We start from the raw sequence: 23,076 nt of genomic DNA on the forward strand, positions 1-23,076 counted from the left end.
ATACCTCCCCATCCCAATCTACATCACACCACTCTAATCTACCATACTTCCCAATCTACACCACTCCAATATACCCTGCTCCACTTTAATGTACCTGATTTCACTCCATTCTACCCGATTCCACTCTAATCTACCCCAATCCAGCCGACTCCACTCCAGTCTACGCTAATATATCCCACTGCACTCTACCACAATCTACCACAATTTACCCTACTCCTATCTACCCCACTCAAGTCTACCCCACACTCCAACTCAATGTACCCCTATTCAATCCACCATGCTAATCTACACAACTTCTCCACTCCAGTCTACGCCACTATCTTTTAGCCATGCTGAAGAGCAGGCACTCTGGTGTACAACATGGCTAAAACACATCACCAAAGCCAATGCATGTTTGTTTTTAGTATCACTCAAAAGTCACACTTTACCACACTGTACATACAAAAATGTCACACATAATTAAGTGGAAAGCTTGGCAGCTATGCCTAGGTTTAGTTTGAAAGCACTCCTTTGTTCATAACTCAGGTTTTGGTATAATACCCACTCTTGGGGTATCCTGGGATCATTTGAATCAATACAGGTGAACGCAGGAGGAGGTCAACTAAATTGGAGTGTGATTTAAAGGGTAGTAATACAGCATGAGCTAATTTATGATTGCTATTACGTGAGCTAGTCATTTCTTCGACCAAGATAGTTTTTTTTTGTTCATATAACACTTTCTACAATATTTATAGTTGAGGGTTGTGGTGAAGGATGTGAAGGAAAACGACTGTAGGCATGTATGCCTAAATCGTATCCGTACCAAACTTCATGAAGTATCCCAAGAAGCGGCTGTGACGTACGAAGCTTGCATTAACGTCTGCCAAACAGTGCCGGTGACTATAAGATTCACGCAGAGCCCCTAACGGTTACGGAAAGAGGCGCATTGTGGTTGAGCTTGGTGCGTCGGCCCGTCCTCGCCGAGTGACCTGCACCGCGCCAAGATGGCCGCCGCGGAAGAGAAATCAGTTTCCGCCGATCCAGCCGCCATATTGGAATGGGATAGTCACGTTCGTTAAAGTAACGAAGAGTCCTGTTTCTACGTCCATGACGGTTCCTCGCCGGCCGCTTCGGAGGCACTGGACACAGACCCATTTCTCGGCCGCCGGTTCGGGTCAGTATCGGCCTCTGACTCCCCGTGTGCTGCTTTGTAGACCCTGGCTTAGAGCTTTAGCGGGGCTCCGAGGACGTTGTGTTAACCTGTGCCTTTTATCGTGTGTGATAACTCTGAATCCATCGATCGTCACTCCTGCTTGCTACACACGAATTTGTATTACTTACATAATAGCGCAACAAGAGAATTGTTAACACGGTCCCTGGTCTTCATCTCGTTCCCGCCAATGAATTGTTTTGAGTTTGCATCTCCTGCGTTACGTGTTGCCGACCCGACTAGTACAGATTGCTGCAACTAGCGATGCTCTTCCTCTGTGTCCAGTCCCACCGTGTACTGTGATGTCCCCCCCACCTACACATTCATCCAGGCCCATCACTGCTCTCAAGTCCTGTGCCGGCAGCTCCCTCTCAGAGATCCTCGCTCCCGGCGTGAGCCTCTGTCCCAAACCCTCCGCTGCACACGCTGCGCCGGGTCACAGCCCTCAGCGTCCGACTGCAGCCCCTTGTTAGGCCTTGCCTGAGACCTTGCATGTGCTGACGCTTGCAAGATTTCTTGAAGGAAAAAAAGAGGCCTGGAGCCCTTCCACTTCCCATTGGTTGGCTTTGATGTCACTCTCATTCCCTTGCTTGTCTGTCATTGGTCAGTGCCTCCTGCGTCCACTTGCTCGTTTAGGCCCATATTTATACTTTTTGACGCTAAACTGCGCTAACGCAGTTTAGCGTCAAAAAATTTTGCGCCGTCTAACGCCATTCTGAAGCGCCATGCGGGCGCCGTATTTATGGAATGGCGTTAGCCGGCGCAAGCAGACCGGCGCTGCCTGGTTTGCGTGGAAAAAAGCCACGTACACCAGACAGCGCCGGCGTAGGGGGAAAATGGCGTATGGGCGTCTTAAAATGGGGCAAGTCAGGTTACGTCGAAAAAATCGTCGTAACCCGACTTGCGCCATTTTTTTTCGACGCCCATCCCCCATCAACATGACTCCTATCATTGTAAAGATAGGAGTCATGCCCCCTTGCCCAATGGCCATGTCCAGGGGACTTCTGTCCCCTGGGCATGGTCATTGGGCATAGTGGCATGTAGGGGGGCACAAATCAGGCCCCCCTATGCCACAAAAAATAAAAAAATAAAAACTTACCTGAACTTACCTTAATGTCCATGGGATGGGTCCCTCCATCCTTGGGTGTCCTCCTGGGGTGGCCAAGGGTGGCAGGGGGGGTCCCTGGGGGCAGGGGAGGGCACTCTGGGCTCATTTTGAGCCCACTTGTCCCCTAACGCCATGCCTGACCCAGGCGTTAAAAAGCGGCGCAAATGCGCCGTTTTTGGCCACGCCCACTCCCGGGCGTCATTTTTGCCCGGGAGTATAAATACCACGTAAAGGCCTGGGAGTAATTTTTTAAGACGGGAACGCCTCCCTTGCATATCATTAACGCAAGGAAGGGGTTCACGCTAAAAAAATGACGCACACTCCGGGCACTTTGGCGCCCGAAGCGTCTAACGCCATAGTATAAATATGGCGTTAGTTGGCGTTAGTTTAGCGTCGAATTTGCGTCGAAAAAAACGACGCAAATTCGGCGCAACCAGAGTATAAATACGGCCCTTAGGCCCATATTTATACTTTTTGACGCTAAACTGCGCTAACGCAGTTTAGCGTCAAAAAATTTTGCGCCGTCTAACGCCATTCTGAAGCGCCATGCGGGCGCCGTATTTATGGAATGGCGTTAGCCGGCGCAAGCAGACCGGCGCTGCCTGGTTTGCGTGGAAAAAAGCCACGTACACCAGACAACGCCGGCGTAGGGGGAAAATGGCGTATGGGCGTCTTAAAATGGGGCAAGTCAGGTTACGTCGAAAAAATCGTCGTAACCCGACTTGCGCCATTTTTTTTCGACGCCCATCCCCCATCAACATGACTCCTATCATTGTAAAGATAGGAGTCATGCCCCCTTGCCCAATGGCCATGCCCAGGGGACTTCTGTCCCCTGGGCATGGTCATTGGGCATAGTGGCATGTAGGGGGGCACAAATCAGGCCCCCCTATGCCACAAAAAATAAAAAAATAAAAACTTACCTGAACTTACCTTAATGTCCATGGGATGGGTCCCTCCATCCTTGGGTGTCCTCCTGGGGTGGCCAAGGGTGGCAGGGGGGGTCCCTGGGGGCAGGGGAGGGCACTCTGGGCTCATTTTGAGCCCACTTGTCCCCTAACGCCATGCCTGACCCAGGCGTTAAAAAGCGGCGCAAATGCGCCGTTTTTGGCCACGCCCACTCCCGGGCGTCATTTTTGCCCGGGAGTATAAATACCACGTAAAGGCCTGGGAGTCATTTTTTAAGACGGGAACGCCTCCCTTGCATATCATTAACGCAAGGAAGGGGTTCACGCTAAAAAATGACGCACACTCCGGGCACTTTGGCGCCCGAAGCGTCTAACGCCATAGTATAAATATGGCGTTAGTTGGCGTTAGTTTAGCGTCGAATTTGCGTCGAAAAAAACGACGCAAATTCGGCGCAACCAGAGTATAAATACGGCCCTTAGGCCCATATTTATACTTTTTGACGCTAAACTGCGCTAACGCAGTTTAGCGTCAAAAAATTTTGCGCCGTCTAACGCCATTCTGAAGCGCCATGCGGGCGCCGTATTTATGGAATGGCGTTAGCCGGCGCAAGCAGACCGGCGCTGCCTGGTTTGCGTGGAAAAAAGCCACGTACACCAGACAACGCCGGCGTAGGGGGAAAATGGCGTATGGGCGTCTTAAAATGGGGCAAGTCAGGTTACGTCGAAAAAATCGTCGTAACCCGACTTGCGCCATTTTTTTTCGACGCCCATCCCCCATCAACATGACTCCTATCATTGTAAAGATAGGAGTCATGCCCCCTTGCCCAATGGCCATGCCCAGGGGACTTCTGTCCCCTGGGCATGGTCATTGGGCATAGTGGCATGTAGGGGGGCACAAATCAGGCCCCCCTATGCCACAAAAAAAAAAAAAAAAAAAACTTACCTGAACTTACCTTAATGTCCATGGGATGGGTCCCTCCATCCTTGGGTGTCCTCCTGGGGTGGCCAAGGGTGGCAGGGGGGGTCCCTGGGGGCAGGGGAGGGCGCTCTGGGCTCATTTTGAGCCCACTTGTCCCCTAACGCCATGCCTGACCCAGGCGTTAAAAAGCGGCGCAAATGCGCCGTTTTTGGCCACGCCCACTCCCGGGCGTCATTTTTGCCCGGGAGTATAAATACCACGTAAAGGCCTGGGAGTCATTTTTTAAGACGGGAACGCCTCCCTTGCATATCATTAACGCAAGGAAGGGGTTCACGCAAAAAAATGACGCACACTCCGGGCACTTTGGCGCCCGAAGCGTCTAACGCCATAGTATAAATATGGCGTTAGTTGGCGTTAGTTTAGCGTCGAATTTGCGTCGAAAAAAACGACGCAAATTCGGCGCAACCAGAGTATAAATACGGCCCTTAGTGTTTGTTCCTTTCGTGCAGCTTTCTGTCTGGGGCCAGTGTCATATCATTGGCTGTGCACGTGGGGGACGCATTACTTATTTTTATGTATTATTTTCCTGGTCGCACTCAATACGGGTGTATGTGTTTGTAGCCCGCCTCTCCACCCCTGGATCCTTGCTAGCCTCATCTCTCACCCACCCAACTCCTGCTGTCCCTGGTGTTGCTTGCTGCATTCTGCCGCACCACTGCTTGTCCCACTGTCCATGCTGTTGCTTCTTCTCTCCCTCCTCCCCACCATCCGTGGTCTTGCTTGCCCGTCCCACCTCCTGTTTTGTGATGCAAACCTGCCCGGTACCAGGTTGCTGTTTAGAGCCTTGGGGGGTGTGGTAAACGTACTTCAGGGCTGGTCGGAAATCGCTCCAGAGAGCGACAGCAATAATCAGATGGCCTTTTCACTATTGCTAAAGTCGTAAAAATGTTAACAAAGGCTTTGAATATAGGCTGAATTCTGGGTATTTTCTGTGGATAAATAAATAAATGAACAATTGAGGTTTATATTTAGAAAGGTGGAATATTTTGGGTCGAACATGGAGAGCAGACGCGCCCTTGCTGCACTATTAGGGATCTCAATACAATCAATATTCTCTGATGAATTAAGCTATTGCCATACCTATTGCAATTATGTGATTCTCCTACTCCAGCATTTTACACATTAAAAATGGATTTGTTGCAATTTCCACAAATCCATCATCTCCATATGCATATTTTTCCTAAAAAATGTTAGCAGATCAGAAGTTACTGAAAACGCTGCTGCATGTTTGCCTCTTTGCAAAGGTTAACAGTCCCTTTCAGTTGTTGATTGCTGTATTTAGGTGTTAAAGTGATACTAATGAGACAAAGCCTTACCTTAGCATAGTCATTCACTCTAGCATTCATGTGAGGTCTATTGGCTTTGCCAGTGCATGTTAATGTTGGCTTTTTTGCCATCATGATGGATCCATCGATCTTAGTTTGAGATTGAGTTACAGCAGTGACTTAAAAGGTTTGCAGAGCTGTTTTTGTAGCTAAGTCAATCGCACAGTTCCCTTTAGTGTGAATTGCTTCACTTTTCTGGGCCATGGTATGTAGTACATGGGCAAAAGGAATCGTGTCACCTTCCCCAAATTCTTTTTAGTCTTTTATCTTTTTATTCACTGGACCCGTTCATAGACCAATTTGTCAAATTCACTTTGTAGCCTTGTACAGAATGCTAAATCAGACAGTTAATGTGGGAACTGATGGATAGCTTTCAGAATGGCAAGTAAGAGGCTATTAATCTGTTAGTTACACAGCATAGTTACCTACCGTTTTAGTGCGAGCTTGCAGCGATTTGAAGTAGCCATCTTCAAAATAAAATCCCTGCACTGCAAGAGCAGAGTATATTGGAGTACTAATGCTGTGTAGAGCAGTCTGTTTAGAACACACTTTTATACTCCTGTATGTGTAGTACTTGTGGAGTTTGACTGATTGTTTGCTGATATTGTGGATATTCCTGAGTCCTAAATATAGGATAATTCTAAAAATGAACGCCATTGGGCCCTTGGCCCGTGTTGAGCCTCCAGCGAAAATAAAGGGGCCAGTGGGAGGTGCTGGTCTCAGGAGAAGGCCACTAACCCAACCCCACTACCCTGAGAGGCCACTAGCAAGACCATAAAAATAATTCCCTTCCATGGGGCAATGCGAAGCAGAACAACACTCCAGCGCTCACAGGCTATGAGCTGCAAGGACACCGGTGTCAGTGGGAATTTTGTCAGTTCCACCATGCTCATTGAGGCCTACAATGTTCTCCCACCACTGGGAATCGGCAGCCAATTGTCTTACTGTTCTTACAAGCTTTGTCAGGCAGTGCAAAAGTGTTTCAACCCATAGACTCACCTGCTCACATGCCAGAACATCACATGCTACCTTCTAGAGCCAGGCCTGGAGCAGGTGGAATTTTACGCCTCCCCCAACTTCATGGAAGAAAAGTGACTGAATCATAGTGAGACCTTATTTAAGCTGCAAACCGGTGGGCTGCTTTTCAGTGGCTTTTGCGCCGTTTGCTTTGATCCATACTCACCTGCATAGCCTCCTTGCCACCTTAAAATGGCTGGAAACAGAGTAAAGGTGCCAAAAGTGTCTTCCTTCCTACGTGCCTTTAAAACATATATTGCAAATCCTAATTTGAAGGCTCATGTCCAGGCTCAGTTTCCCCCCACTTACCCCAACCACCAGTTGACCATCCTATTCACTTGGATCTTACCACAGAGTAATGTCAGCCTACCAACAATGCAAGAACCTGACACCTGATGTGCTGACATGTGTCCCCTACTTTCAGAAGAAAGGGAAGATCCCCAGCAAAACCCCAAAACAAGTACCAATCCTTTTCAAGAGTGACGCAATCACTAAGGTTTAGGACCCAGCTCCCACTTACCTGGATTGGTCTTCCGACCAGCCTAAGGCCCTGTTGTACCCGGCTTCATTGCTTCAAGGCCACGGCTCGTTCTTGCTCTCCTTCTTCTCTCTTACTGTCTGCTCCTTCATCTCGCCCTTCACTCCCATGCCCTTTTCTTTGTCCTTTTCACACTCTCACACCTTTATCTTTGTGCCCATTCTTCATTCTCCACTCTCTTTGTGCCTGTTTTCTATCATGACCCACTTTTTTGTTCCTTTGCACTTGTTCCACTCTCTCTATGCCTCTTTTTGCCAGTTTTCCTTGTGTCTCCTTTGCGCTCGTTTTCCTCTGGTTACCCCTGCACTTTCCCACCTCCTTGTTTTCCTGCCTCCTGTGCCCCGCCTTTCCCTAGCTCCGCCCTCCTAGGACCTACTTATTGGCTTCCGCTAGCTTCCAATTACCTGGGGTCCTACGACCATCTAAAGCCCTGTCGGACTCTGCCTTTCTGTCTCGAGGCCCCTCCATTCTTGTGCTCCTCCGTTCTTGCTGTATGCTCCTTCCTCTCGTCTTTCAGTCCTGTTCCCTTCTTTTTGTCCTTTTCATTCTCACTCTTTTGCTTTCGTCCTTGTGTCCATTCTGCACTTGCCAGTCTTTCTTTGCACCTGTTTTACACTCTCTACGCTCTCTCTTTGTGCCCGGTTTTCACTCAGTACTCTCTCTTTGTGCCTTTTTGCCCATTTTCCTTGGGCCTGCTCTTCCTTTGTGCTGGTGCATTTCCGGTTCCTCCTGTGCTTTCCGACACTCCCTCTTCTCCTTACCTGCCTGCATCTCCCTCATGTGCCTTCTTCCTCCTTCTGCGCCCCGCACATCCCTAGCCCTACCATCTGCCCCTCCCCTGTCCCCTTCCAGAACCTACTTAATGGCAGCTGCTGTGCAACCACGCCAAAGGCAAATCCATTTGCGCTCGTCCGCACCTGGACCACACCCAGTGCCACGATCCCTGGTCCAGCTGACCGCCGCCACTACACAGTCTCTCTCCTTCATACACTCAACACCAGATGCAGCTACAACAGCTTCTCCTGCACCTCGCCTCGCTCCATGGTAGGACCTGTCTCATGCACTCACAGCCATTTCACCTGCACCAACGAAGGTCAGTTCTTGTCCAGTACATTGACACAGCTTGTATTGCTTAAATGTACTATTCATGTGCCAAGTACTCACGTATACTAAAGATTGCCAACACTGCAGATCAGATTAGTATCAGTTGATAAAGTTGTGCAAGAACATATAAATCATACAGGATGACTGCAGGCCAAAGATAGACATTCGGAAACTAACTTTAGTGTACTTAACTTTGTGTATCTTAATACTATATAGGAAAATTTGCAAGTAGACATTATTAATCATTCTTCATCTTAAGACAATGAGTCCTTGACAACCTGAGACAGAAAAATATTGGTTGCAACAGGTTCTGTGTAATCTTATTGAGACAAAAACGTTTAAATATGTAATGCTCAGAAGGTTTTTTTGAGAGTCCCCTGAGAAATGGCTTTTTATTGCACCTCTGCATTCAAGCACATTACTTAATAATAAATGCTTGTTTAACTTGGATGCTGTCTGAGTAGGACTCGTTTCTTTTCAGGCAGTACCCTAACAGGCGAGCATTGACAATTTCTCGTTCCGTCTGGCATGCATGCTCCTCAACACCAGATCGCTCAGCAAACACTCCACTGAGATCTGGGACACCATTGAAACGCACTTCCCGGACATCCTCTTCCTGACAGAGACCTGGCTAAACCCCATATCGGCACCCACTATCTCCACAGCCATTCCACCGGGCTACAAGATCTCCCACCAGGACAGACCAGACAAGCCAGGAGGAGGACTTGCCATCATCCACAAGGACTTCATCACCAGCACCACCTCCACTAATGAGAGCACAACCTTCATGGAACATATGCACTTCTGACTTTAGACCAGCAACCACACCACCAGCAAAGGTACCTTAGCTTACTGACCTCTCCTTCCCCCCTGAACCTCGCGCCACCTTCAGCAATCTCCTCATAGACTTCATCTCTCCCTTCAACATCAGCTTGAATGACTTCATCTTACTTGGCGATATCAGCTTCCATCTTGACGACCGAAAGATCCCAACTCCGCTGCCCTACTTAAAAGCCTCGATCCTGGGACTCACCCAGATTGTCCAAAGCCCTGCCCACAATACAAGACACCCCCTCAACCCTATGTTCAGAGCCAGCAACAAGGTCAAGTTCAACCACCTCACTGCACTCACTTTGACTGATCACTCCATCGTCCATTTCATCAACGCACCCCACAGACAAGACCACTAACAACCTCTGGTGTAGTTGGAACAAGATAAAGGACACAGACAGGACCAACTCCCTCAGTGCCCATCAACCAAACCTCATTGGCGACCTGAATGCCGGCATCAAAGTCTTCAACAGCTGGATCACTACAGGCGCATACACCCTAGCCCCCTTGAAGAACTCAAGAACCAACACACAAGCCAGCTGGTGCACCAAAGACATTAGATACTTCAAACGCCATTGCAAACAGCTGGAGATGAAATGGAGAACCAGCCGGGACACCACTGCAATAAACACAAGTCTGCACTCAGAAACTACGACACCCAACAAAGTGAGGCAATAAAAACAGCCCTATCTTTCAGACTGGAAAAGAGCTCCAACAAATGCAAAGAGCTCTTCAACATTGCCAAATAATTCTCCAACCCCCACAGCTCCAAACAACTCCATCCCCCTTCGCAAGACCTCTGCAACTTTTGCTTCAATTTCTTTCACAAGAAAATCCTCATGAGGTACTGTAACTTCGACTCCTAACGAAAAGCACAAAAACTCACCAACCAGCTGCCCACTACCACCAAATTGGACCATCAGATCACAAACTGGAAACCCCTCCCCAGAAGACACTGACAAAATCATGAGAACAGTTTACTCTAGGAGTCCCACCAACCCTTGCCCCCATCATATCTACAACATAGGAGGAACTCTGATCAGCTTCCACCTCACCACCATCATCAACACCTACATCCAGTGTGGAATCTTCCCAGACAACTGGAAACATGCAGAAAAACAGCTCTCCTGAATAAACCCACAGCAGACCCAAAACAGCTAAGCAATTACAGACCCACCTCACTCCTTCCCTTCCTATACAAAGTCATGGGGAAAGTTATCAACAAACAACTCTCCACCCATCTTGAATAACTCCACCTACTAGACATCACGCAGTCTGGATGCCGCAGCAGCTGATGACAGCCAGACCATCATGGACCATGTGGAAACTGCAGCGCTCGTACTACCCGACCTCTCCGCTTCATTTGACATAGTCTCCTACATCACACAACTCAATAACTCCGGAATGCATGGATCCGCCCTGAGATATCTGGTCTGTTTTCTCTCCGACAAAAACCAGCAAGTCAGGCTTCTGCAGTACACTTCGGAACCTAATCTTAAGAGTAACTCAAGGATCATCGCTGAACCCTACCCTCTTCAAAGTCTACATGGTTCCACTTTCCCACGTCATAAGATCTCACAGAATCAACACTGTCTGCTATGCAGATGACACTTAGCTGATACTCTTTCCTCAGACAACAACCACACCACTAAGACCAACTTTACTACCTGCATGTCAAATGTAGCAAACTGGAGAAAACAGAACTGCTTAAAACTCAACACCGATAAAACAGAAGTCCTGATTTTTGGGAAAAAGAGCTCTCCATGGGACCCCTCCTTGTGGCCTGCAGACGTACGACAACCCCCACCAACTGACCACATCAAAAAAGTCGGCTTTATCTTGTGCTACAGACTCACGATGGCCAAACAAGTGATCACCGTCACCTCCTCTTGCTTCCTCATCCTACATATGGTTCACAAAATATTCCAATTGCTTCCCACTGACCCCAGCTGCATAGTAACCCAGGCCCTCATCACCAGCAGACTAGACTACGGCAACACACTCTACGCTGGCATTACAAATAAACTCATACAAAGACTCCAGACCAGCCAGAATGCCAACGCCAGACTCATCCTTAACATTCCTCCCAGCGCACACGTCATGCCCCACCTCAGATAACTACACTGGCTACCAAACCAGAAGCTATGCCAATTCAAACTGCTCACCCACACATACAAAGCACTTCACAGCATCATATCTGCCTACCTCAACCAGCGCCTCAACTTCCACCTACCCACCAGGCAATTGCACTGAGCCACACTCCACCTCGCTCAAATATCTCACATCTGCAGGAGAAAATCTGATCAGGAGGGTGCTCCTTCTCCTACATCACAGCCAAATACTGGCAAAAACTTCCACACCACATCAGGACCTCCCCATCCCTGCTCGAGTTCCGCAAGAAACTTAAGACCTGGCTATTCACATAGAAGCCTGATTGGCCTAGTCTTCTACTCCAGTACCTGGATAGCACTTGGAGGGACGAGTGTGCTATACAAATCTTCATAATATCATAACACATTTAGATTTACTCTGTCACGACAAATGGAATTTAAAGCGATCCCGGCTCACGTCCAATGGGGAAAAGAACGCTTACAGATTTTGCCTACACTTCTCGCTGAAAGGCAAGCGCCTTGTCATCTGGGATCTACATTTAGCACAAGACCTCCTGGGTGTACGTGGCCTACGACCACCGGACAGAGCAAGAAGATGCCCCAACAAGAAGAGATGACAATCAATGGCACTAACCAAAGGCTGAAGCAATACAGAAGAAAGAACTCCATTGCCACAACTGTCAACAAGTTAAAAAGACCAGCTCACCATACTCTGACGAACACTGAACTTTACGTCTTTACGTGAGGGAGGTGCATAGATTATGAGGGGACTTGCAAGAACTAGCAATGGAAGTGGCAGCCGAGAAATTACTCTGTATTTAACACTATTATCATGAGAAGGGTGATAAAGTTGAAACGTTATTGGTGTATAACAAAATAATTCAAAACCTTAAATCATATCAACAAAATAGTCGACAGGGGGCAACAAACAAATTACGTTAGAGGGAATTCTATGGACTTTCACAACATATTACTCTATATCACCAATAAACTGCCAAAAATAAAGATGGCTACCTTTCTGAGCATACGTCCACTCTCTTGCAAGGTGAATTTGTGGAACTGAAAGGGGAAGTATCTCTAGAGGAGATCCATGAGGCAATTAAAAATATGCCTAGCCATATGGCACTATGGCCAGATGGCTTTCTGGCTTCCTTTTATAAGGCCTATACAGCTGTATTGGTGGATTCAATGAGAATCGCATTCAGTTCCTTTTTAGCGTTGAGTAGTCTCAGATTCCATGCTACTACCCACACGCCTTACTCTACCTCTCAAACCAGTCAAAGGACCCCACAGACGGGGCCTTATTGCCCGATCGCACTCCTCAGGTGGAATGTAAAACTATTCTCCTCTATCTTGGTTAGACGACTTCACATACTGTAGACCAAGACAATCTGCACCCAAAAATCAAGCTTCCTCCAAGGAAGACAAGCTGGGGACAACACAAGACTAGCTTCCCACATCATTGAGGTGGTTGAAAGAGATTAGCTACAGACAGCTCTTCTCTCTCTTGATGCGGAGAAGGGCTTTGACATAGTTGACTGGTCGTTCTTATCCAGAGTCTTGAGAAAGATTCCTATGGGTGAGTCAATAGAAACCTACCTTTTTAGCCCCTCCACTCCATAGAAGAAGTGGAGAATTCACGGATTCTATTCCCACATCCAGAGGCACTCCATCCCTGCAGATGTTTGGAGCCACAGTGCGGTAGAGCATAAACTTCCTCTTTTTACTGGGGACTTCCATGAGTTATCATAAAACCAAACATTTCACCGCATTGTTTTCAAACTGAACTAACTTGGTTGACAGGAGTTTTGGGGTTTCAAACCAAGTATACAAAATTAAGGGGCAACTGAATGGCAGAGCCACTGCATAGAACTAGGAAACAATCAACCTCCCTGCCACTTTTTATGTAGTGGAGCAAGATCTGGGCAATTTTTGCAATGGCGAAACTATCCTCTATAGGCCATGATGGTGAATACATTTGATAGGTTGTGGCTTTTGTTTATTACACACATGAAGAGGGCCCACATCTTAGGTGGGGACCGGGTAGTTATGTCCGAGCTACATGAAAGGTCCAAATTGTGTGTCCTCACCTCAGAAAGACAGCAGTGAGTCATCAACATGATCCCTAGAGATGCAATCCCCTCTGGGTTCAAGCTTGGATCACTCCAACAAACTTTGTATAGTCTCCCTCCCGCCTGAAAGATTTATCATATCATGGTAACACATGCCTGCTGTAATGTCAAGATATGTTCTATTGTAAATGTATACAGCTAGTTCCATGCATTAAAAGAAACATAAAGTTGTTTAAAAAAAAAAGTCACCTGACGACTTTTCATCTCTAACATGTCCGCTTTTAATTTGCCAAAGTTTATTCTACACCTGTGCTGAACTATCAACGTCATTATTTGGTCCACTCCATCCAGATGTTCTCTTTTAAGTCATCGTATCATCTGTACAGCAAGACAGGATTTGTAAGATTTCCCTGTTTTTTGCTGCATAGAGCCCAGGGCTATTTTATACCCTTAGGTCAATCTTGTACAAACCTTTTTGTTTTATATTTTTGTCTTTAGTCCAGTTATTTCAGCATTGTGCACTGTATTCATTCACATTTTTGTAATCCAGCAGAGTTCTAAAGGCTTCTTTACACTGAGCGTGAAGTGCCTATGGCCGAGTGACAGTAACAATGGATGGCTTTTATATCACACTTTGCGTCTGACTTCAATACATATTAAGCCTGAACCCTGTTGTTCTTTCCTTAGGACTAATCACATCTGGTACAGAGTCTTCCTTCCACCCTCATTGGTTTTCCATCTAATGGAAGAGCTTATTTCAAAGCCCACTCGTATGCCTGTCCTCCACACCCCCGAGATCCTCAGACAGTAAGGAGGATAATGCTTCCATTTTGACCTCTTGTGTGTGAGGTTGAGCATTTACAGTGACTTGAGACCATTCGTCCTCAGCCAGGGCGGTGTCATAGGCGTCTGATAAAAGCACCAGCACAAAGCCACTAATGCCGTTCCACCCCCAGAGGATATGAAGAACCATTGAAGGGACTGCGGCAAAATTACCAATGAACTTCAGACCCAAATGAACCACTGCAGTGGCTCCAGGTTCTTGTATTTGTTGTTAGTACCGTTGAAGAGGGTGCACCGCCCTCTGTAGTATATACGCTAGCTAGCACATGTTGCTGAGGTAGTATGATTCCCTATAGGTGACATCATGCCAATAGGAACACACACACAGTCAGTGTCCTGTTTTTGGTTTTTTTGCAGCGTCGTATGCACAGACCCTCTCAAATTAGTTTGTTCTGCGAGTGAATTTTGTTGCGCTTGGTGGGCACTTTGCCATTATTGCATTAGTAGTCCGTGGGCTAAATGTCACATTGGAGTAGGTGCCTGCGGGCAACAGCGTGAACCCAACATACCAGTCACTATTGTCTACAGTATGTATTGTCTAAATCTCCTCTAGCTGACCATTAATTAATTTAGTAAATGTCTTCATTCTAGACAGCAGCTAAATCTACATTTTGATGCGGAGTATAATCAATTAATATTGGCCAAATTGCTTGTGGAAGGCATGATGGGCCCATTCTGATGCGTACCATTATATTGACAAGTTCCCCCTCCAACTGCGTTTGATAATCTTGGAAACATTTAGTGATGTCTGTGGTGGTACAAGGGTCATAACCTTCTGGAATAGCAACTGCTCTGTGTGTAGTGAAGTGTGGTGTTTCTGGATCGCCTGGATGTACAAGAGCAAAATTCACCCATGGATAAAATATTTCAAAGTGGTATGCTGTGATTCCTCAAACTACAATAATTACTATTCTCCTACTGCCATCTAAGGCTACCCTCGTCCTACGATTAATGGGGAGCTCATAGGGCGAGGGAGGTAACCAAATTAGAAGAGATTGTTCTGCATTAGTAACAAACCTTGGGTTCTTGTGGATGTCCTCCGGGGGTATTCAAAACTGAAGCCCATGAGGCGGAAGCCATAATATGGTTTTGCAAATTCATCAGCAGATTCGGCTGCGTGTTTACAAATCCCAAGAAGAGCTGAACCAGTTCAGCACCAAAAGCCCCTACATGAGCTTCTGCGATGGCATCAGACGCTCATTCTTACAAGATGTTCTCCAGTCTTCTCCGGTGCGGCTTCCTATCCCGGATCAAGCTTTGCTTCTATTTCGGTATTCTGCATTGTAAGAATACAGAAAAGTGCTGATTTGTCTGCATATCGTGAGCTCTTCACTCCCTGCGATCTGAGGATGTCCCCTTTGCTGAGATTCCTATATTTTCATTGTAAATAAACTTTTCACATTAATAAGGCAGACCTTATGATATGCGATGTCAAATGCACAAATTAACATATGAGTTTTGTTGCATCCTAATTTAAACTTAAAATCTGCATAAATCAAACCACTGATATGAACAATTTGTTTTGCTATCAAAACAATATGATGATATTTGTATATTGTCAATTATAAAGTAAATATGCATTACAATGAAGGGGGAGCACACAGGAAAAATGCAGTGTGTGACAGGAGGATTGTGATGATTGTCTAAGCCAGTGATAAGCACCTGCACTTTGAGTCTTTGACCACAAGAACTTAAGATGACAAAACTTGCCGCCCTGTCTAGACTGCTCTCTTCATATGTACACATACATACCCATGTCGGTAGAAGTCCAGCATAATCTGGTCTTCAATTTTTTAGTGACTACTGCAAAATAATTGAGCTCGCACACTGCTTTGAAGAACATCTGGCAGGATGCAGTTGTGATGACTGGTGTAGGCATGCAGTCCTTCTGTTTAAATGTCATTCTAGCTCCTTCCCGCTAAATTACCGGTGCAGGTTGTCTGAGCCAGTAGTACGAACTTTAAGTATTTGACCCTAGGAAATTTAAAGCTGGAAGTCGTGCAACCCCATAACACTGATGCCTTCTGACAAGTAACAAAAGTATAAAACATTTGTATGTTGGAAAATGTTCAGAACTGGTTGCACTTGAATTTGTCAACAGATATGGCGTAAATGAGTTTTCAGTCTGCCTTGAACTACATCTACCTTGATGTGTTTGGGAGGAGCGGTGCAGGCAGGCCAAGGGTGCAACCTCTTTGTATAGATTTGTACACTGGGAGAGGTGAAGACTGAAGTTTGGTGGGTGGAGATGATTGATGTGGGGATGGTATTGTGAAAGGTAGGCTATTGGTTGGGGAAGCCATGGTAGCAGGGCAGAGGTGAGTAGAGGAGCGACATCAAACCTGTGTGAAGTGATCACAGGGGTCGGGTGGGCTGCACCACAAACACATTGGTATTGTGGCCGGAAGACGTGAGCTTTATTTGCAATAAACCGAGTTATAAGATTAGTACTTTTACCTCCACGTTGGGGCATGGCCTCTTGAGATGACCCGCTTGGAGTATGCGTCCCTCACAAGCACGATCAATCGAATTACTTTGCCCTTTTTGTGGAATTGAAATAAAAAGTGAGGGTATTGTAACGAGCTATCTGACTGGAGCATTGTAGTTTTAGCCGCATTGAAATGTTTGGAAAGCATTGGAAGCTGTGCCTAAACTGAGAGATCAGAGTGATTGCACAGGTGGTCCATTTTTCAGCAGAATAAGTAAACACTGGTCATAATCAATGTCCCACTCATTATTTTTCTTTGTTTGCGACAATAGTATGGTATTGTGCACACATTTAATGACTGTGAGTAGACCCGACAGGAATTTGCGATGATGCTAAGCGAGCTACCACATTGGAGCGGTCCTGGATGGGAGAAATAAGAGAAGGACTCAACACAGGAAGTTAAAGAGGGCCAGCAAAGATTCATATGGGAAAAAACACCAGCAGCACAGAATGAAGTATGTCCTGTGGGTCTTCCAGCAGGGTCCAGTTGTACAATTTAAACCTTCGATTTGAGCAGTTGACCTACCGCCGAACGCTGAGGTTTAATGGCGTTGCCTCAAGTTGAATTATGTATAGATATAATTAAAGTTCTATATGTATAGTGAACCCTGATCCTGAATAACAAGTCTGTGGGCCACGGTTCTTAGCTTTGTATTAACTAGCCATGTTAATTTAATATTAATCACACTGATTAAAAATAGCAACACATATGGATGAGAAAAATGAATATTAAAGTGTTTCACATAGTGTTTTTAAGTTTGTTTTAAGTGGAAGAGTTTCTAATACATGAAACACCATGCCCAATACAAGTCACATCCTAGTTGGGGACATATTGGTCTCCGCGAGCGCCCCGTCCACCCTTCTACTGTTCTGGATAATACAGTGAACACATGGTACCTTTTAGAATTTCCTGACTGATTATGAGGATTAATATGTGATAATGGTCTTGGAGGTCGGCTTTACTGCACAACATTCCCCTGACCTCATTCTTCCGCCCACTCAAATTACAACAGGTCCTGTTTGAAGGGAACTGAGATGGCACAACAGCGACTGAATCAAAATCTGCTCCAAAACCATGACTTGAAACTTACAGCAGCAATCTGATTGATTATATAATTCCTACTAGGTGCAAAAAATACTAATTTCGGATACTTAGTGTAGTTCAACACAGCTAACTAAACACAGCACTAAGGAATGTCCTTAAACGTCCTCACTAGTCACACTCCTTGGACTCTTAAGGAAACTAGTGCTACATGCGTGTTTTTTCTTTTATGTCCTTTACTAAATTTAATGTCAAAGTACACCATACAATTTTCAATGTTAAGGGATAAAAACTATGTTTCAGTTCAAAGTAAATGTAACTAACCAACAACTCCTCTTTTAATATACTAATTGATAATTCCTCTGCCGTATTAGCACCAAACATTTGTAATGCAGAGCATGGAAGAGGACCAAGTGAATAGATTTAATTTCAATTTGCTGATTAAAAAGTCTTACTTGTTTCCTCAGGCAAGACTCATGCTTATAGTAAATTAGAAGTGGTTTGACTTCATTTGTTCACATTGGAGGCAGGAGCTGCACCTCTGAATGTGTATCACGGTAAGCAGTGTTCTAGTACCACCTTACTCTTCACAGGTGCTAACCCTTCCTGGAGTGCTGCCTTCATCAACACATAAGCAGGACACCTATCCTAAAGCCTTTGATCATGCCACCTCCTACTCTCACTTTACCCTGTGTGTTAGTGGGTGCCCTTTATGTGCAGTGTCATCCTCTCTGGCCAGAACCTCTCTATACCCAGCCTCCCTGTAATACCACTAGAACTCTACCGCACCCCTTGATTTGATAGCATTTATGCTCACGTAATCCAGCACTCCAAATTGGTAATAAGGTGCAAGTTGGTGCTATGAAGCTCAAAATGAATCAGATCTCGGATATGGGGTGTGTGGTTGTCAATCTTTCACCTGGATGTGCCATGAAACCACTACCAGTTCAGGGTCCAAGACTGGTCACAGTGTAGCACTAGTAAGCACTCGGATTAAGCTCTACCGAACACACACCTGTGTTGGAGACTCCAGTCTTGGTGACTAGATGCACAGTAGTACAGAACTTAAACCTCATTACCATAAAAAGGGTAGTCACACAAAGTTATGCATGGCAGGCCAACCACCCTTAGGGGTGCATGGCGTAGTACAGCAAACTACATGGGCATAGCTTTGGTGGGGTGTTACACCCTCTGTAAAATGTATTAAATAGTAACTAGTTGGGTACAGGTGCTTTCAGTCGGGTATAGTGAGGCGTCTGTTGGTTTTCACCTGGGAATTTTACATGCCCACACTGACAAAAACATGCACACACACACTCAATTCTGTTTTGAAGAACTTAAAATGATTAGTATGAAGAATATTGTGTTTTAATTACCCCTAACAATGCCCATTGCTCACTCTTTTCACTTCACCTTAAGCCCTTCTCATAACTTGCTTCTCATATAATGTATTTTAATAAGATACCCTAGCGTGATTTTTGGAAAATCTGTAGTTCACACCCCTCCATTCTTACTGACCAAGCCACACCCTCCAGGTGCACCAAGGGTGGCAACCACCTTAGGCGAAGCAAGACTGATGGATGTTTATCTTTTGGTCCCCAAACTCATCAGAAAATTGGAAACTGCATTGGATTATGGGTAGCTATCTAGCACAATAAACAAAGCAATACTAATGTTCCTAAACTAGATACAGATCCCATTAATTTAACTTCCTGTCACCCATTACAGATTTTAAATCCTGAATACAAAATCCTCAGTAAAAGCTTAGCACACAGACTACTACCCTTTTTGCCCACTTTAATACATGAGGACCAAAATGTCTTCATCCCGCTTAACACATTTCTGAATATTAGATGCCTCTATTGTATTATGGAAAAGGCTCCTAATCTTTGGCCACACATGAACTGTGTGGCCTTGAAGAAAGCTTTTGATGTGCAAGTGGTGCTAAATGTCGTAAGTACTGGGAAAATTATTCATTGGCAAATGATCCAATGGATCAAGATCTTCCAGGCCAGGCCAACGGCCAGAGTTAAATCTGGGTGATTCATATCTGCATTGCATGAAGTCTGGAGAAGAACATGGCAGGGGAGCTCACTTTTGCTCCTGTTCGTCTCGCTACTCACTGAACAACTAGCTGTTTTTGAGGAGGAATGGGCAACTCTCCTGGGAGATGCTAATCATGCCATCTTGTTATATGCAGATGGTATGCTACTTTGTTAGGGAAGTGAAGGTGATCTCTCAACTATTTCAAATACCTTCAGCTTCTTTAAGGAAGTATCAAGCCTGGGCATTAATTGAAGCACATCCTGCATGTCCCCAAATCCCTCCCACTGCCGCAGTGTAGAGTTACTCTAGGGGGGCATCAGATGCATTGGGAAGGGGTATGTTCTGATAATTGGGGATCAGGACATATAATCTGGAGAGAGATTATTTTTTTGGCGAAAAAGTTGGGATGTGTGGTGCTTACAGTGAGATCTCTTTGTCTACTATAGGCCGTAAGTTCTATCTATCCAAAAGGAATCTGCTGCAAGGGCTTCTTCAGAATTTCAGATTCTTCCCTCCTTGCTCCTTAAACAACATTTTCGTGAACTCTTTGCTGAGTTATCTGATGTGGGGCTCTAACAGAAGACTAGTGCCTAGGTATCCCCTATTTTCTGGAATCCCAGCTCCAATGGGTAGCTTACTGGCTACCAGCGAGTCAGTTGGATGGGTATGGGTATACTCCTGCCCAATAACTGATGATCACTTTCAGACTTTTTATTGTGACTTACCTGCCAAAGGCTCTCTATCCTAGTGAGCACCATGCTGTGTTGTTTGCAGCAAAGTCTGAAGGCAACTTGTGCAGTTAAACCATATGCACCTGCGATTTCTCTTAAGAGGCTCCGTTCATAAGCTGGTATCCATCTTGTGAAGTCCACAACACAATGGGAGATGGTAGGTATCACACAAACAGGTGATCTGTACAGTGACTAGGTTTTTCTGGGCTTCCATCTATTAGAAGAGGGAAGTGTGCTGCACCGCACCATTTCTTAATGTATGGGAGAAGAAGACACTATCCTGGAGGAGCAACACACATGCATTATTACAAGCACTACACACCATTGGGAATGTCAGAATCCAGGTCTTCTTGCTCCATAAAGCAATACTGAAACATCCAGGCATACCTCTTGCGCCGCTTAGGGGCACATGAGGAACAGGCATAGAGCTTGTGTTCAGTGACGCCGAATGGCCATATATACCCTTGTCTGTCCGCATAAGGATTCACAATTCATATATACAATTTAGCATGTTAAAGAGGTCTGACCTCACCCAGCAGAAAATGAACAAGATAAATCCAAACTACTCTTTAGAAAGCCCACATTGCCATGAGATGCACACAGGCTTCACACCCATACTATAGGACTCCCCTTCTACAAGCAGAAGCTTGGGTTAGTCTGGAAACCTAAATGGGGGGAGAAGGTGGCTTTGAGATTTATTGATTTAGCATTCCTAATAGGTAAGTAAGATATCACCTTAACTTGAAAGCCACCAAGGCTCTGCCTGGCTACAGGTTGGAGGAAAATTGTGATTCATTTGGCAGATTAATTTTTACAATACTTCAAAATAATGATGATTCCAGGCCCCTTGCGATATCCATACTTTACAAACACAAATGCTCATAAATTAAAGACTTCTGTTTTTATATTTGAAGTGTTTGTATATGTAAACTATGTGTGCCAACTGCTTAGATACACAGCAGAATACATGTTAATTGGGTGTATAAATACACAGTGAATATGTATAGGTCGTTGCCCTGGGAACTGATTTAATAGGTTATTGTTATAATCTGTTAGTTGTTTTTTTTTTTACATAATTGTATTGATTTTCAGCAGATGGTAAACGGTGACATCGAGTTGGAAACAGTTACAAGAAAAATGGCTACATGGCAGACGCCAGGGTCTCAAAAGATGAACGGTACACTAGGAGACATGTTTCTATTTATATTTAAGAGTGCCAGAGGGGTACCACATTCGTTCATTCCAGGCCATAATATGCAGACCAGGGGCCCCAGATCTTACCCAATTTCTTCAGGCAACCTCAGGCCCTATTCAAGACCTTTTCGGCCGTCAGATAAAGTTCCATGACCCTCCACCAATTCTCTATCATTGGTGGCTCAGCACCCCCTCATCTGCGCGCAATATCCCTCTTGTCCACCACCAGACCCAGATTACAGAAGAGTAATTGCATTCTTGGGATTTCAATATCCATGGGAATGCTCAGCAGTACATATTTGGAGTCCGCAGGTAGGCATATGTTAAATTTACAACCTCGTTCCGTTAATATTTTCTCCCAGTATTGTTGGACCATGGGACACTCCCATAGGGCATGTAGGAATGTTCCTGGCCGTGTTTTGCATCTCAGACATTCCGGTGATGGAACTCTCCCAAATTTGTGAAGCCTGACCCAATCATGCTATGCTTTTTATGGCGACTTCTCTAGGGTGCATAAGGGCCACTTCCCATTCAGTATCATCTATGTCTCCCAGTTCCTTTCCCCATGTCTCTCTTAGCTTCTGGAGGTTGTCTGGGACATTGTTGGTTATAGTTTTATATGTGCATGATATCACTTTTTCGAGTATTTCTTCTCCGAGCAGCGTGCCCTCCCGTGGGCCATATTCCGGAATGTCTGCTGCATCAATCCTCTCTGCTCGCCACGCATGTCTCAGTTGCAAATATTTCTAATGTTGTGCGGAAGATAAGTGGTCATCTCGGTGAAGAGAGGCAAAGGGGATCAAGGCTCCATTCTCCAGAAGATCTCCCATCTTATCTATTCCTATGAGGTCCCTCGACCAAAACACTCTGTTTCCCAATTTCTCTAAGGCTCCGACTGAGCCACAGTGGGGTCTCCCGCGTAATCTTTCCCGCTCACCCCAGATGTTTACTAGTTTTGAGCCAGGCCTCAGTTACTACCTGCATCGCTCAGTTACTACCTACATCGCAGGTAGCAACGTCATCAGTCCTCGGCTGCCATATAAGTAGTGCAAGTATGGTTGTACCTGAAACTGGAAGCATTCTACTTGGTAGGTTGGGTGATCCGTGGGCATATGTCCCCACTAATTAATGATAATGAAATGATCCGCCCAGTAATATGCCCTAATGTCTGGGAGGGCTAGGACCCCCCCCCCCCCACCCCCACACACATATATTAATCTACGTATTGCTCCATTAATCTTAGTGAAATAGTCTTTGGGGATAGGATAATAACTATTCTGCAGAATGTAAAGAGAAATTTGGGTACCACTATCATTTTAAACATTGTTGACATAGTCAACTGTAAGTTTGCCCATATGCTCATATCTGTCTGACATACTGCTAGTACATGATCGAGATTTGATTCTAGATCTCTTTCTCTATCTAGGGTAACATACATACCCAAATATCTGAACCCGTCCCGTGTCATATCCAGGTGACGAGGCAAATCATCCAAAGCCATCTCTTCCCCAAATGGATATAGATGTGACTTAGCCCAATTTATATTGTATCCG

At 45.5% G+C, this 23,076-nt stretch overlaps 1 protein-coding gene across 1 annotated transcript in view; it reads left to right on the top strand.

The window, feature by feature from the left end:
• The first annotated feature begins 1,087 nt into the window (after positions 1–1,087).
• LOC138282963 (zinc finger protein 271-like) overlaps positions 1,088–23,076 on the top strand; it is a 34,785-nt gene continuing 12,796 nt past the window's right edge. The window contains exon 1 of the mRNA XM_069221036.1: positions 1,088–1,153. The gene's annotated coding sequence lies outside the window, so the exon portion shown is untranslated. The remainder of the gene's footprint in view (positions 1,154–23,076) is intronic.

Source organism: Pleurodeles waltl, chromosome 2_2 (genome assembly GCF_031143425.1).
Source record: "Pleurodeles waltl isolate 20211129_DDA chromosome 2_2, aPleWal1.hap1.20221129, whole genome shotgun sequence".
Lineage (NCBI taxonomy): Eukaryota > Metazoa > Chordata > Amphibia > Caudata > Salamandridae > Pleurodeles > Pleurodeles waltl.